This window comes from Triturus cristatus, chromosome 10, assembly GCF_964204655.1.
Source record: "Triturus cristatus chromosome 10, aTriCri1.1, whole genome shotgun sequence".
Taxonomy (NCBI): Eukaryota; Metazoa; Chordata; class Amphibia; order Caudata; family Salamandridae; genus Triturus; species Triturus cristatus.
In genome coordinates, this window is record NC_140593.1 from 474,956,604 (window position 1) to 474,972,447 (window position 15,844).

Here is a 15,844-nt window from a genome sequence, read left to right on the forward strand (position 1 = left end):
AACTGATCATGGACTTTGATCACAAAACAGCTCCCAAGTTTTCAGATTTTGCCTACTTACAGCCTCTGAAACTTTGGATCTACATTAGCATAAGTTCATGCATGTAGGCAACATTTTCTGTAACCATTTTGTCACAGTTATGTCTTTCCCCATGATTGCTCCTATATCATGTCTGATCTTGTCTCTTAGCCATTATTCTGTCTCTCCAGGAACTGTTTCACACCTCTGAATGGTTGGCCTTTGTTTTTTAGAATAGTGAATTGAATTCACCAAAATGGTTATAAACCAAAATAACATTTGTAAAGTGTGTTCACTAGGCCCCAAATTCTGCATACATTCCATTCTCAATAATTAAAATATGAAGACATATGCGTAAACAAATACTGCAATGTTGCACCATTATTAACATAAAATGAAAGAAGGTTACCTTTGTATGGGCATTTCATCATAGTAACACTTATTACAGGTCACTAAAGTGCATTTCAATTGTCAAAATTCATAAATGGTATCTGCACTGAAGCAGCTTAGCAATGTATCACATACTTTGTAGATACCTAGGCTGTTGAAGACAGTCAGAAAGAAATATTAGGGTGGATTGACAAATGACTTCCACAGCATAAGTAAATACATGGGCATTGAAACATTTCTAATACACTTCAGCACAGAACATTTTCACATTTCACTCCTAAATATCTCTAGTAATTTGAGGTTTCTTGAATCTAAGTGAAATATTTAGCTAAGGCCCTGATTACGATGTAGGGCGAACTTGCATCTTCCCAACATCATTGGGGTGAAGGAACCGCCCAACCATAGGTCAGCGCTTCCTACAACCTAGTTAGGATGCGACTGCACATAGTGTGGTCGGAAACATCAATTTTTCAATGGGAGCTTGTTGCGCTGGGCTGAAAACACCTACAGCACAAGCTCCCATTGAAAAATTGGTGTTTTCAAACACCCCTGCACCATGTGGCAGGCTCCTCACGGGGCCTGCCACACAGTGCAGGAATGTTTTGGGGGATCATTGCGGAGCGCCAGGGGGGACAGGGGCACTCTTAGGGGCCCCAGTATTGCTTCTCAACAGCATTTCTATGTCGGAAAGGCCGACATAGAATAGCTGTCTGAAACTGACATTATTATCCCGATGGAGGAAACACAGTCCTTAAGGAATTATGGAGTGTTTCCAACTCATCGATGGCCTCCTTGAGCCCATCAGAATGTCGTAAGATTCTCCCGCTGGTTTAAACTCTGACCGCCATCATCCTTGGACTATAAACCTACCATGTCAGGCAGAAAGCCTCCAACCACTGGCTTTCCACCTGACATTGTAATCGGGCCCATAATATGCTGGCTTTCACTGTAGACAAACATTTGTAGAACATGACAGTAATTATTAAATACACTAATTTATATATTATACTTACTTCAAAGATTCACATATTAATCACATATTACACCTTGATGCCTTCCAACAGTTGCCTACTGAGTCATGGTTACACCTGATTTTGAGCTTTCCTGGTAGGATACTCCTACATAAATGTGATGGAACATTTCACTTTGCAAAATAACTTAAAGTTGGCCATCTATCTCCATCATAGCTTTATCATCTGGATATGTCAAAAGACATTAAGAAATGGTTTAGTGAATGTGTCACTCTGTCACCAATGTGTACACATTCCTGTCTGTGATTCAACAAAATTTGTATGCCTATCACTATTATTTGTCAAATAACAGACAGGCTTACACACACATCTTTGTGAAGGAGAAGGACATCATGTTAATCTGTCACTTTAAACATGTATGAAACAGTATTTATGATGCTTAACACAATTTAGATATATTTTGAGTCCAGAATGTAGCTATTAATACTGATGCCACTAGTCCTTTTGGATCACATGGTCACTCTTGTTTGGGTAGAATCCCAACTTACCAATGTGATGTTTAGTACACCCACTGTATACTACACCGTATGTAACAGAGCTACCATTACATCATCCACATAATGAAGGAGCAACACATGTGACACAATAAACATTATTGGCCTGTTTGGTAAAACTTTCCCTAATGACATCAAACAACATGATATATATGTGGAGATTAGACAGCCATAAGTATGCTCACAACAGTCCATTGGTTGTGAACAGGAATCAGGTGGGATCCTTACCTACATTTTAATGGACCAAGCGCGTCATGATACATATTGTGCCAAACTTACACCTTCAAGAACTCTTCTTGTGCATTGGACATAGGTCACCCTAATGTTGATGTCAAAAACTGTGCCTGTAATAAAACATTAGTCATGTAACATCAATCAATCAAACATTTGTAGAGCGCACTACATACCCGTGAGGGTCTCAAGGCGCTGGGGGGGCGCTACTGATTGAACTGCCAGGTCTTGAGTAGCCTTCTGAAGGTCAGCAGGTCTTGGGTCTGTTGTTGGCTCAGTGGGAGGGTGTTCCAGGTCTTGGCGGCGAGGTGGGAGAAAGACCTCCCGCCGGTGGTTGTTTTTCGGATGCGCGGGACGATGGCGAGTGCAAGGTCGGCAGAGCGGAGCTGGCAGTTGGGTATGTAGAAGGAAAGCCATTTGTTGAGGTAGACCGGGCCGGTCTTGTGGAGTGCCTTGTGTGCGTGGATGAGGAGCTTGAAGGATATCATCTTGTTGACGAGCAGCCAGTGCAGGTTTCTCAGGTGGGGGGTGATGTGTCCGTGGCGTGGTATGTCGAGGATCAGTCGTGCCGAGGCGTTTTGGATGCGTTGCAGTCGTTTGATGAGCTTGGTCGGGGCTCCCACATAGAGGGCGTTTCCGTAGTCGAGTCTGCAGCTGACGAGGGCTTGGATGACTGTTCTTCTTGTATATGTCGGGATCCACCTGTAGATCTTGCGGAGCATGCAGAGGGTGTTGAAGCAGGAGTAGGAGACGGCATTGACATGCTTGGTCATGGAAAGCGTTGAGTCGAGGATGATTCCCAGGTTGCGTGCGTGGTCGGTGGGTGTCGGGGCTGCCCCCAGTGCCATCGGCCACCAGGAGACGTCCCAGGCTGAAGGGTTGGAGCAGATGATGAGGACCTCCGTTTTGTCCGTGTTCAGCTTCAGTCGGCTGGTCTTCATCCAGTCGGCGATGGCCTTCATTCCTTCGTGGAGCTTGGCTATGGCGGTGATGGGGTCCTCGGTGAGGGAGAGGATCAGTTGAGTGTCGTCGGCGTAGGAGATTATGTTGAGGTTGTGCTGTCGGGTGACGTGTGCGAGCGGGGCCATGTAAATGTAGAACAGTGTCGGATGAGGGAGGAACCCTGGGGTACGCTGCCGATGATCTCGGAGGCTTCGGATCGGAATGGGGGGAGGCGGACACTCTGGGTTCTGCTGGAGAGGAAAGAGGTGGTCCATTCCAGGACTTTGTCTCAGATCCCTACGGCGTGGAGGCGTGTACGTAGTGTGTGGTGGCAGAGGGTGTCGAAGGTGGCGGAGAGGTCCAGGAGGATGAGGGCCACGGTCTCACCGTTGTTCAGCAGTTTCCTGATGTCATCGGTGGCGGCGATGAGGGCGGTCTCGGTGCTGTGGTTGCTGTGGAACCCTGACTGGGAGGGGTCCAGGATTCTGTTTTCTTCGAGGTATCGGGTTAGCTGTCTGTTGACGATCTTCTCGATGACCTTGGGAGCAGCGAGATGGGCCGGAAGTTCATGAGGTCTCTACGGTCTGTCTTGGGTTTTTGAGTAGGGCATTGATCTCGGCGTGTTTCCAGCTCTCTGGGAAGGTTGCGGTCTCGAGGGAGAGATTGATAACGTTGCGCAGGTGGGGTGTGATGGAGCTGCTGGCTTTGTTGAAGATGTGGTGCGGGAATGGGTCTGCGGGGAGCTGGAGTGGATTGTCCTCATCGTCTTGATGGTGTCATCGATGCTCATGCTGGTCCAGGCTAGCAGGGGGTCATGGTCGATGGTGTGCGGAGAGTCTGTTGTTTTGCTGTCTGTAGGGGCTGTCTGGGTGTTGAAGCTGTCGTGGATGTCTGCTATCTTGCGGTGGAAGAAAGTGGTGTGGGACTCGCACAGGGCTTGCGACGGCGGGATGTCATAGGTGTTGGAGCTGGGGTTGGAGAGTTCCTTTACGATGTTGAAGAGCTCCTTGCTATTGTGTGCGTTGTTGTCGAGACGGTCTTTGAAGGAGGTCCTCTTGGCAGTCCTGATGAGGTGATGGTGGTTGTGGGTGGTGTCCTTGTGGGCTGCGTGGCTGTCCGGAGTTTGTTCATTGTGCCATTTCTTCTCTAGTTTCCGGCAGGCTCGCTTGGAGGCTAGGAGTTCTGGGGTGAACCAGCTGGCCATCTTGCTGGTGTCTCTGTGGGGGGGTTTCTTCAGCGGGGTGAGGATGTTGGCACAGTTGTCGATCCAGCGTCTGAGGCTGTGGGCAGCGTCGTCGGTGTTGGAGGGATCGGTGGGTGGGCTGATTGCGAGGTTTGCGTGTAGTTGGTCTTTGGTGATTTTTCTCCAGCAGCGACGAGGGATCTGTTGGGTACAGTGGTGTGTGGTGGGTTTCTGGAAGGAGAAGTGGATGCAGCAGTGGTCGGTCAAGAGGAGTTCGGTGGTGTGGCTGAAGGTGATGTGGGGGCTTGCGGAGAAGATGGGGTCAAGCGTGTGGCCGGTGGAGTGGGTAGGCGTTGTGATGAGTTGGCTCTGTCCAAGGTTGGAGAGGTTATCGATCAGGGTTGTCGAGTTGCTGCCGTTGTTGTTCTCCAGGTGAAAGTTCAGGTCTCTGAGGAGGATGTAGTCGGTGGAGGTCAGGGCGTGCGTGCTGATGAAGTCGGCGATAGAGTCGCTGAACTGGGGTCGGGGTCCGGGGGGTCTGTAGATGAGGGTGCCTCTGAGGGTGGAGTTGGGGTCTGTGTGGATCTGGAAATGCATGTGTTCGGCAGTGCTGAGGGTGTCATCGGTGCTGGTCGAGACCCTGATGCTGTTCTTGTGGACGATGGCGATTCCTCCTCCGACTCCATTGGTGCAGTCTCTGCGGGTGATCTTGTAGCCGTCTGGGATGGTTATGGCGATGCCGGGTGTGGAGGAGTCGTTCATCCAGGTCTCTGTCAGGAAGGTGACGTACGGGAATGATGTGTCGAGCAGGTCCCAGAGCTCAACGACGTGTTTGCGTGTGGATCGGGTGTCCAGTAGGATACTTCGGAGGTGGTTGAGGTCTTTCTTGGCGGGTTGTTCGGCGGCTCTGAGGCTGGTGTAGCTGCAGTTCTGGCAGGTGAAGGGACCGTGTATGCGTTTCGGGGCGGCCTTGTAGCAGGTGTGGGTCTGTCTGGGGTTGAGAGCGTGGAGTGAGCTGGTAAGGTAGCGGTGGTGGTCGTCGTGGCGGGTGCAGGGAATTAGGGGTTCTGGCGCTGGGCGCAGTCCGGGCATGGACGGGCACAGACAGGCTTGCCTTAGGCGCGGCCACGCAGCGGCCGCCATATATGGGGATGTGGGAGGGAGGAGCAGCTGGGAGGCAGGAGGCAGGGGCAGCGAATGGGCAGTGAGGGGGGCGGGGCCGCAGGGGACACAGCGGCGGGAACGGGAGCGGCGAGGGCACCTGAAGGCAACCGGGCACAATCAGGGGCAGCAAGGGGGAAACAGAAGGAAAAACAGGCACAATCAGGGGCAGCGAGGGGGAAACAGAAGGAAAAACAACACAATCAGGGGCAGCGATGGGGAAACTGAAAGAAAAACGGCACAATGAGGGCACAAATCAGAGTACAAATCAGGGGCAGCGAGGGGGAAACAGAAGGAAAAACAGGCACAATCAGGGGCAGCGAGGGGGTAACAGAAGGAAAAACGGGCACAATCAGGGGCAGCGAGGGGGAAACAGAAGGAAAAAATGGGCACAATTGGGGGCAGCGAGGGGGAAACAGAAGGAAAAACGGCACAATCAGGGCACAAATCAGGGGCAGCGAGGGGGAAACAGAAGGAAAAATGGGCACAATCAGGGGCAGCGAGGGGGAAACAGAAGGAAAAATGGGCACAATCAGGGCCAGCGAGGGGGAAACAGAAGGAAACACGGCACAATCAGGGGCAGCGAGGGGGAAACAGAAGGAAAAACGGCACAATCAGGGCACAAATCAGGGGCAGCGAGGGGGAAACAGAAGGAAAAACAGGCACAATCAGTGGAAGCGAGGGGGAAACAGAACGAAAAACGGGCACAATCAGGGCAGCGAGGGGGAAACAGAAGGAAAAACGGCACAATCAGGGCACAAATCAGGGGCAGCGAGGGGGAAACAGAAGGAAAAACGGCACAATCAGTGGCAGCGAGGGGGAAACAGAAGGAAAAACGGCACAATCAGGGCACAAATCAGGGCACAAATCAGGGGCAGCGAGGGGAAACAGAAGGCAAAAATGAGCACAATCAGGGCACAAGTCAGGGCACAAATCAGGGGCAGTGAGGGGGAAACAGAAGGCAAAAACGAGCACAATCAGGAGCAGCGAGGGGGAAACAGAAGGCAAAACGGCACAATCACTGCATAAGTCAGGGCACAAATCAGGGGCAGCAAGGGGGAAACAGAAGGCAAGCAAAACGGGCACAGATAAGAATGCAGGCAGTACAGGGAAGACAGACAGCGACAGAGATACAAAGCTAAGGCCTACCACTGGCCACCAGGGATGAGGCGCAGGTGGTAGCCTGCGGGTGGAGGAGGGCCTCAACTTCTACAGCAGCGGCAGCGGCGGGACACACAGGCGGAGCTGTGTGGTGGGGGAGCGACCAGCAGGGATCCGCTTTACAAGGATCACTGGTGTATTCCAGCTGTCTCATGTGTCAGTTCACTAAGGCTAATAAGGACACACAGTTCACCCAGTAAAATGTAGCCATGTCGGCACTCTCTTCCTCAGCTAGCTCACCCCCATGTGAAACTCTGAATGAGAACTTACCCCCTTGTTGCAGCTGTTGGACCCTTAACTGCCCATCAACCTCCGGATAGGCCACTGCAAGAATGCGGGCCATTAGGGGGGTCAGGGTGCGGCGCACGCAGCTCCCACATTAGGAAGACTTCCCGAGCTAGACTTCAGCTCACTTTCAGGTCCAGCATCTTAGGTCCTCGCACCTCTTGCAGCAATATACGCTGCACTGGTTGTCCTCCCCCAGGGTGCGCACCTTTCTGGAGATGGCCTTCCATATTTCCCACTTCTGATGGGCGTTCATCTGTTTGGACACAAGAAATGATAGGAAAAAATGGTCTAGTAGCTTTTTTTTGTTTGACTGTATTGATGTAGCAATTTTTTTTTACATCTTTCACTAGCATAACTCATAAGATAGTATACAACATGTCTATTGTCAGATGCTGACCAAAAGCAATAGCTTAATACAAACTTTTGTAGTGACACTGTTCTCCATTTAAAAGCATTCAGTGGCATATTTTTAAGCATACCTCAGCATTTGACCAGGCAAGGATAAATGCTTATGACAGATGTACCTCGTTGTTTCAGTTGATTGACCCTGTGACTCAGCCCCAGCCTACCCATTATCCTGACTAATCATTGCTCATTGTCAGGCCTTGTTGTCTGCAGCCTGATGATCATGATGTCACATGAACACAGCCTTCCCTTAACTCTTACAATCAAAAAGGACCTTGTGCCTATCTAATAAATTACCTCAAGGCTGTGTGCTACTCTGAAGGGTGTGGGAGCTACTGGGAGCTCCCATACAGCTGTCTAGAGAGCCCTGATATATTTTGATTGATTTGTGGGATCATACACATAGCTAAAATCATTTTCATTATGTTGGTACAGAAAACATGTGTTTACTAATTTCCATGATGTGAGTTTTCAACGTGGCACGTGTAACTCAAACTAATACATAGATACATCTTTCCATACACAGCAATTGTAATCCAGGACTTTAAACACACAACACATACTAATGATGTTGTTTTTTAACATTGTAAAGTCCTTAAAAATCCCCAACATCATTTTCTTCTGTAAGAAACAAAATATATGGCAGTTCACATCACTAACTGCACTTCACTCAGGAACCCAAAGGGACATTGTAGCCTGTGTTAATGGAAAATAAAACAATTAGACAGATTCTCATATATATTTAATACTTGTACCTTTTCCTCTGTTGAGTAATAGCTGGCCATACAGGGAGAGGACCTCCTGTGTCAGCAAATCCAACTCCTCTGGTGAGAAGGCAGTGGCCCTCTCACCTGCTCGACCTGGAATTGTTACCCTCAGAGGCAACAAACAGCAGCAAACGTGGAGGAGTTCTTGATGGCAGCAGTGTTAGGATGCAAATGAGCTTTTATTCCAACTGCCGCATACATGTATGCGACATACCCGATCATCAGCGTAGACGGACACAGCCATTGGTCTTCGTCTGTTACTTTCACCAACGTTAGGCCATAGCTGTGCCTTTCGTGGAGTTTGCCGCCCACTACTTGTTGAACGTCAACCACGCCTGTCTGAATCCAAATGTCCTATGGTCAAGGTCAGGCACCTGCCATTTTGGAAGTTCAAAATAATGTGTTTGTGACTATTAAGTGCGTCACCACCACTAACAAGCATTTGCAATGCAATAGGTCTCGCATTTATGGGAGTTAGAGCTATCGGCATTGTAAATTACAATGTCTTTTACCAATGGGTTTTGGCTTGGAGCGGAATGGATGCATAAAAACAGGAAACAAAGCGGGTGCCGTGCTAAAATATGAAGCGTGGCATCGGTGTAGATGCAAGTTAAGTGTGCGGCGCCCCTGAAGTGGGCATTGTGATGATGAAATAAACACCCCACGGTAGTAGAAACAGGCACCCACAGTGTAACACAGCAGGAAATTAAATGAAGTAGCCCCAAAGGGAACATATAAACAACAACAGAGTAAGGAAACAGTAGTTGGCCAGTGCTCTTGAGCCACAAATGAAAGTGATATATCGGGTACACAAACCAATGAGGAGCCAGCAAAGAAGAGAGACGGAGGAATGTCATAAGGAAATTAGGCAAAACGAGAACACAGAATACAATGCTTCTATGAACAGGATGCTTATTGATCTAATTTATATTAATATTGTGAATCTATTGAATGTATGTTTACTGCCTGATCAGCACATCATTTATCAAAAAAATCTTTTGAAATTAATGGAGCATTCTACGCAATGTTATAAGAAAAACAACAAAGACCAGTTTTTGAAAAAGCACCTAACAGAAGAGACAACAGAGACGCAGCATAACATAACTTTGCGGGACTAGTGGCGTTAAAATACTAAAGTGCTTTGTGAAAATATGCTAGATTCATCCAAGGTCCCCAAATGTAATCGCTTAGGTTGTGAGCTTAAACAACAAAGGATAATTTACCTCACAAGACACACAAGGTGTTTTTTTAGGTCTGGCATTAGCCAGCATCTCTTCTCTGTACTAAAATGATATGTGCAATATACTGACTTACACACTTTTATCAAGCTCTTTTCTGTGTCACTTATATTTTTTTTCCACCCACTATAGCATACATCATAGGCCACTGTGTCAGCCCTCTTCAGCTATTGGCTAACTTTACTGTGAGTGATGGCATTGTGCACTTGGTTTTCCTTCATGACAATATATAACTGAATTGCTTACTTTTGCTTTTGAATGTTGAATATTAAAACCTTTTTGGAGCAGGCCCTCTCTTAAGGGTTATTCCAAACTTTTTTCCTTCATGCCTCCATTTTCCTTAATCTGTTTTGTTGGCTTTTAGGACTTTGTGCAGTTTGCCACTGCTAAAGTGATTATGATGTCTCCCAAAAACATTTTAAGATTGGCTTACACATGATATGGACATTTAATTTACGCCTCTAGTAAAGGGGTACAAAATGTACCCAGGGCATGTAAATTTAATGCTACTAGTGGGCCTGCAGCATTTATTGTGCCACCCATTTAAGCAGGCCCATAAAACTGAGTAAAAATAGTTCTGTAGTTACTATCTTCATTGTAATTTGCATAAATATTACAAAATCTTACATTAAGCACACAAACTCAACTTTACGAGCCCCATAATGCTACAAAGTCCTTTAGACCTACATTTAACTTTTGGTTAACATTGTGGTAAAGTGAATACAGATAAACATCAGCTCTTTAAACACAAAGATGCAAATACCTCCGAGAGCAGCGCCCTTTGGTTTATAGTATAGTATATCTAAAACGGAGTGGATTACCCTCCACTTCTCTGGAGGTAGGAGATGCCAGTTTTTCTTTTTTCAACACAGGGGTGACATTATAATGACTGTGGGTTTTTAAAAAGCACTGCAGGTTTCTTTTTTTATCTGACCCTCATTTCTCATGTTGCTTTGTAAAAAATAAACACACAATTAAATTATAATTCTAATATTAAACCAAGAGCAGGGTGCCACTGTGCACTGCTTACTCAAAAATCTGAAAATAATCAAAAGATCCGATTTTCCCTCCAAGAAAACTATTGTTTCCAGATTTTGTGGTGTTGGTTCCCAAAACATCACATTCTGTGAAAAACACTACCACCACCTTCTAGGCTCCACAGAGTCCAGTGGGAGGGAGCAGGATTGTGACGAGAACTTTAACCTTCGTTCACGCAAAAGGCCCACGGCAGACTGGGAGGCGCACGGAGAATTACTCCACAACCCCTCAGTTTCCTGGGACCAGAGGCATTTGGGAGTTTATTTTCAATACAGGGAGGTGGAAAACAACATAAATAGCATCTGTGGGCTCTGCCAGCAATGAGCTTGCACTACTGTACAACGAAGACAGAAATAAGTCCGCACAAGAGGAATAAATGCCAGGCTAATCTGCTTTGTTTACAATAAGTGGACAAATCTTGCCTTCTCTCTCTCCACACCTCCCTTCCCATTTTTCACGGACCCTCCCGCCTGCTGCTGCCAACTCTCAAGTGTACACAATAGCCACATTAAGACCTGTTAAACATAAGTAAAAGAAAGTATACAGAAGATTTAAATCATGTTAAGAGAGTACATTTTAGTGATCCGAGGGCGGGCTGTGACGATCAGCCACTTCCTATTAGTAAAACATTAATCTTTACTTAATATTAAGACACATTAATACATAGCACACATACATGCCTGTTGGAGCCGGCCTCGTGGTGTGGTCCTGTTCCCCCTCGCCAAGCCGCACGAGGTCCCCTGCACCTCGGGGCTCCTCCATTTTGGATTGTACGTGACTCTGCGCACCAGCCTCCGTCACCCCGCTCAACCCGGCCTCGGCCCCAGCAAGCCCCGGTATCAAGGCACCAACAACTGGCCAGGGGGTACCACGTGAACACTTCCCCACTCCCGGCAGAGGGCAGTATCGATGGGACCCCCAACCGTCCTCCCACACCTAGGTGCGATCGCCCCACAGCTCTCCTGGGCCTGGCGCCTCTCCTGCTGAGCGTCTGGCCGCTCCCGACCCGGCCTCTCTGCCCCCCCCGGCGCAAGGGTCCAGACATCAAAGGGCTCCAGACCTATATCTGGGGCGACCTGCAACAGGACAGCAGTTGTATCCCGGAGTCAAGAGCCCTGCTGATCGGATCGCGGCTGACCCTACGGAGAAAGACTCTTCCTGGAACCACGCTCTGAGCCCTGCTGACTACGTCGCGGCTCCACCGTGCTTAAAGACCTTCACGAACCTTTGGGGCCCTGCTGACGCTGTCGCGGCCCGACCTTGTTGAACTTACCATCAGAGCCCAGCTGACCTCGTCACGGCTCGACCGAAGCGGACCTACCACCGGAGCCCTGCTGACTGTGTCGCGGCTCGACCCAAGCGGAACTACCACCCGAGCCCTGCAGACACCGTCGCGGCTCTCCACGTCCGAGCTGCTTTGAGACCAGCACCTGCCGCTCCAATCCCCGGAGCCACCTTCGGCCTAACGCAAGGTCTGGCACAGAGCTTCCCCGTACCAGGCTGGTACTAAGACTGTCCCGCTACCCTGTCCCTACAAAGACATTGAGACTCTTTCTGGATCTCTCGATCCCCCTGTAAATATTTCGAATGTGCTACTATTGATAAAGTACCTAGATAAGCAACTGATACGGAGTCCTGTGTGGTGGTGTTACTGGCCCTAGTACGATCATAGGAGAAAGACCTCTCCTAGGAGGCTTCTCAGCGGCGCTCGGCTATAACCTTGCGGTAGGAAGGTGCCCCGGAGTGGGCCCCCTGACTCCCCGGTGGCCCTCCCTCCAACATTTGGTGGCCAGCGACGGGATCCGAGCCAGACGCAATCGTACAGGCAAGTAATGCACCCGCTGCCTAACCAGACGGAAAAAGAAAGAGAACCATGAGCAGCCAAGAAACAACCGTGGCCGCAACCTTCCAGCAAGAAAGGTTGGAAGAATACACCCACAAAGAATTGAAACAATTCTGCAAGGACAAAGGGATCCCAACCACAGGATTGGGCACCAAGGAAGAAATGCAGAAAGCCCTGAAAGCCTGGGCAGAATCCGAGGCCACTCCACCCCAAGGCGAAGGGACCTCGGCCCGGGACGAAAACCTGCCGCCGACCATGACCCCGGCAGATGGGGGACGAAGCATCCTGGAAGCCGGCCTATCTCACGAAGAAATGCGAGAACGGGAGAGGGTCCGGACACACGAATTGGAACTCGCACGACTCCGGCTGGACGGTGAACTCCTGCTGGCGGAGAAAAAGTTGGCCTTGGAGCAACTACGGCTGCAGTAGGAAATCGAAGAAAAGAAACGGCATCGAGAACTAGAAGAGAAACGGCTAACCCTCGAGCACGAGAGGGGCCAAAAGGAACTCGAACTGAAATCCAAAACGGGGGAGACCAGCACACCCGGATCCCGGGACGCTCTGCCACTGACCGAGCCAAAGGTTCATATCCCCAAGGATGTCGTCAAGGAGTACTATAAAAACGACGACATCCAGCAATGGTTCCGAGCATACGAGGTAGCCATGACCTCCCATCGGGTACCCCGGAAGGATTGGGGTGCCGGCCTATGGGGGAGGTTCCTCAGCGAGGGCCGGGATACCCTGCTGCAACTCCCCAACGCGGTGATGACCTCATACGACCACATGAAAGAGGCCCTACTTACCCGCTACGGACTATAAGCCGAGATGTACCGGCAACACTTCTGGGACTGCAAGAAGCTCCCCGGTACCACATGGGTCGAATACATGGACTTCTTCAGCAGAGCCTTTGAAGGGTGGATAAGAGGAAGCAAGGTCACCTCTTACAACAAACTGTTCGACCTCATTGTCTGGGAGCACCTCGCCAACAACTGCTTTGTCGAACTAAGGCAACACCTCCTTGACAGCAAACTGACCGAGCCCCGAAAGCTCGCCGCCGAAGCCGACCGATGGGTCAACACCCGGGTCCCCCGGAACCCCATGGGGGACTACCAACGGAGTACCACGGGACCTCCTCGCCAGCGGGGCGGAGGAGGAGGCTCCCACCGCAGTCGAGAATTCCCGGCCGGGCCGCCCCGAAGCCCGCCACGAGGCCAAGCCGCCAACCACACGTCCCCGACCCTGGTCCGTAGGGGGACCCCCATCGCCAGGCCTGGACCCCGACCAACAGTGACCTGCTTCGGCTGCCAACAGACAGGCCACTATGCGAGCGACCCGGCCTGCCCCGTGAACCGATGAAACAGGACCGCTGGGCCCCCTCCCCGACAAATAGCCGCCGCAGCCCTGGGGGAAGGAGAAGAAGAGGAGGAAAACCGCGACGACGGGTCCCCCGAGTGGGAACCGGCTGCCATGTCACTCGTATGCCTGGGCACCCGAGAAATGGTGCCCCGAGCCCCCATCTCGAGCAGCACCCAGAAGTACCAGCAGTGGGTCACCATCAATGGGCAACGGGCCGAAGCCCTCCGTGACACTGGGGCCAGTGTGACCGCTGTCTGCTGCCACCTGGTGACCCCCGAACAGATCCTGCCGCATGTCCTATGCCCTGTCCGGACCGCGGACAACACCGAAAGCATGTGCCGGATGGCCCGGATCCCCTTCGAGTGGGGAGGAGTGTCAGGCACCCTGAAAGTAACTGTCCGCGACGACGCTCCAGTGGACTGCCTCCTGGGGAACGACCTGGAGAGCTCCCCCTGGGCCCAGGTGGAGCGCCGAGAGCATCTGGGGATGCTAGGGCTACCCGAATGGGCCTGCGCCACCACCCGGTCCATGACCGCCCAACCAGCCACTGCAGCGGCCCCCGTCGAGCCTGCAGGTCCAGAACTGCCACCCTCCTCCGGCACGGAGGAGCCTGACGATGAGGCCGGGCCATCCGAACGTTCCCCCGACGAGGCCGCCTCCCTCAGCGAGATCCCCGAGCTGGCCCCGTGGCGCCACGACGGGGGCCCCACCCGCGAACAGTTCCAACAAGAACAGAAGGCCTGCCCGTCCCTCGAGGGGGCCCGACAGCAAGCGGCCGCCCAGGCCACGGGGGACCCCTCGGGAACCCACTGGATCTATTGGGACAATGACTTGTTATATAGCGAACAGAAAGTCGCCAAACTAGGAGCTGGCCGTGTGTTGGTGGTTCCCCTCCGATTCCGAGAGTTCCTCCTGAACCTGGCGCATGACGTGCCCCTCGCCGGACACCTCGGGCGAGACAAGACCTACAGCCGCTTGGTGACCCATTTTTATTGGCCCCGAATGCGGAGAGAAGTGGACCACCACTGCCGGTCCTGCCAGACCTGCCAAGCCAGCGGGAAGACTGGGGGTCGAGTCAAGGCCCCCCTCCAACCATTTCCAGCTGTCCACACCCCGTTCAAACGGGTAGGGATCGACATCGTGGGGCCCCTCGACCCCCGAACCGCCCTGGGCCACCGCTTCATCCTGGTACTGGTCGACCACGCCACCCGATACCCAGAGGCCACCCCCCTCCGAACTGTGACAGCTCCAGTGGTGGGCCGGGCCCTGATGGGCATCTTCTCCAGGGTGGGGTTCCCCCGAGAAGTGGTGAGCGACAGGGGTACGAACTTCATCTCGAAATACATGAGATCCCTCTAGCAACAATGTGGGGTCACCTACAAGTTCACCACCCCTTACCACCCCCAGGGGAACGGACTGGTCGAGCGGTCAACAGAACCTTGAAAGGAATGATCAAGGGCCTGGAAGAGCCCCTGAGAAGGAGATGGGACGTCCTGCTGCCATGCCTCCTGTTCGCCTATCGAGAGGTTCCACAGAAATCCCTGGGCTTCAGCCCCTTCGAACTGTTGTATGGGCACCCCGTCCGAGGGCCCCTGAGCCTGGTCAAAGAGGGCTGGGAGGCGAGCGTCCAAGATGCCCCCCCCGACGTCTACAGGTACCTCTTGACCCTGCGGAACCAGACTCGGAAGTTCCGGGCCCTGGCGGAAGCCAACCTCGAAGCCAGCCAAGAAGACATGAAACGCTGGTATGCCGAAAATGCCTCGACCATCGAGTTCGAGCCGGGCCAGCAAGTCTGGGTCATGTCGCCCGTGGACCCCTGCGCCCTTCAGGACAAATGGACCGGGCCCTTCAAGGTGGTGAGAAGAAGAGCCCCGTCACCTACTTGGTCGACATGGAGTCCCCAAGGAACCCCCTCCGGGTCCTACACGCCAACCGGCTCAAGCCCCACTTTGCCCGAACCGAACTAAGCCTGCTGCTGGCTACCGACGATGGGGGCGAAAGCGACTCCGAGCCCCTACCCGACCCCCTGGGGTCCTCGGACCAAGACGGCTCCATGGAGGGCGTCAAACTCTCCACCACCCTGACCCCAGAACAGCGCCATGACTGCCGGCAGCTGCTGCAACCCTTCGCTGCCCTCTTCTCTCTCACGCCCGGGGTGACCCCCTGGTGCGTCCACGACGTGGATACCGGGGACAGCCCCCCTGTGCGACACCACGCCTACAGAGTGCCCGACCGGGTCCGAGCCTGCATACAAACGGAGGTCTCCAAGATGCTCGCCCTCGGAGTCATCGAGCCATC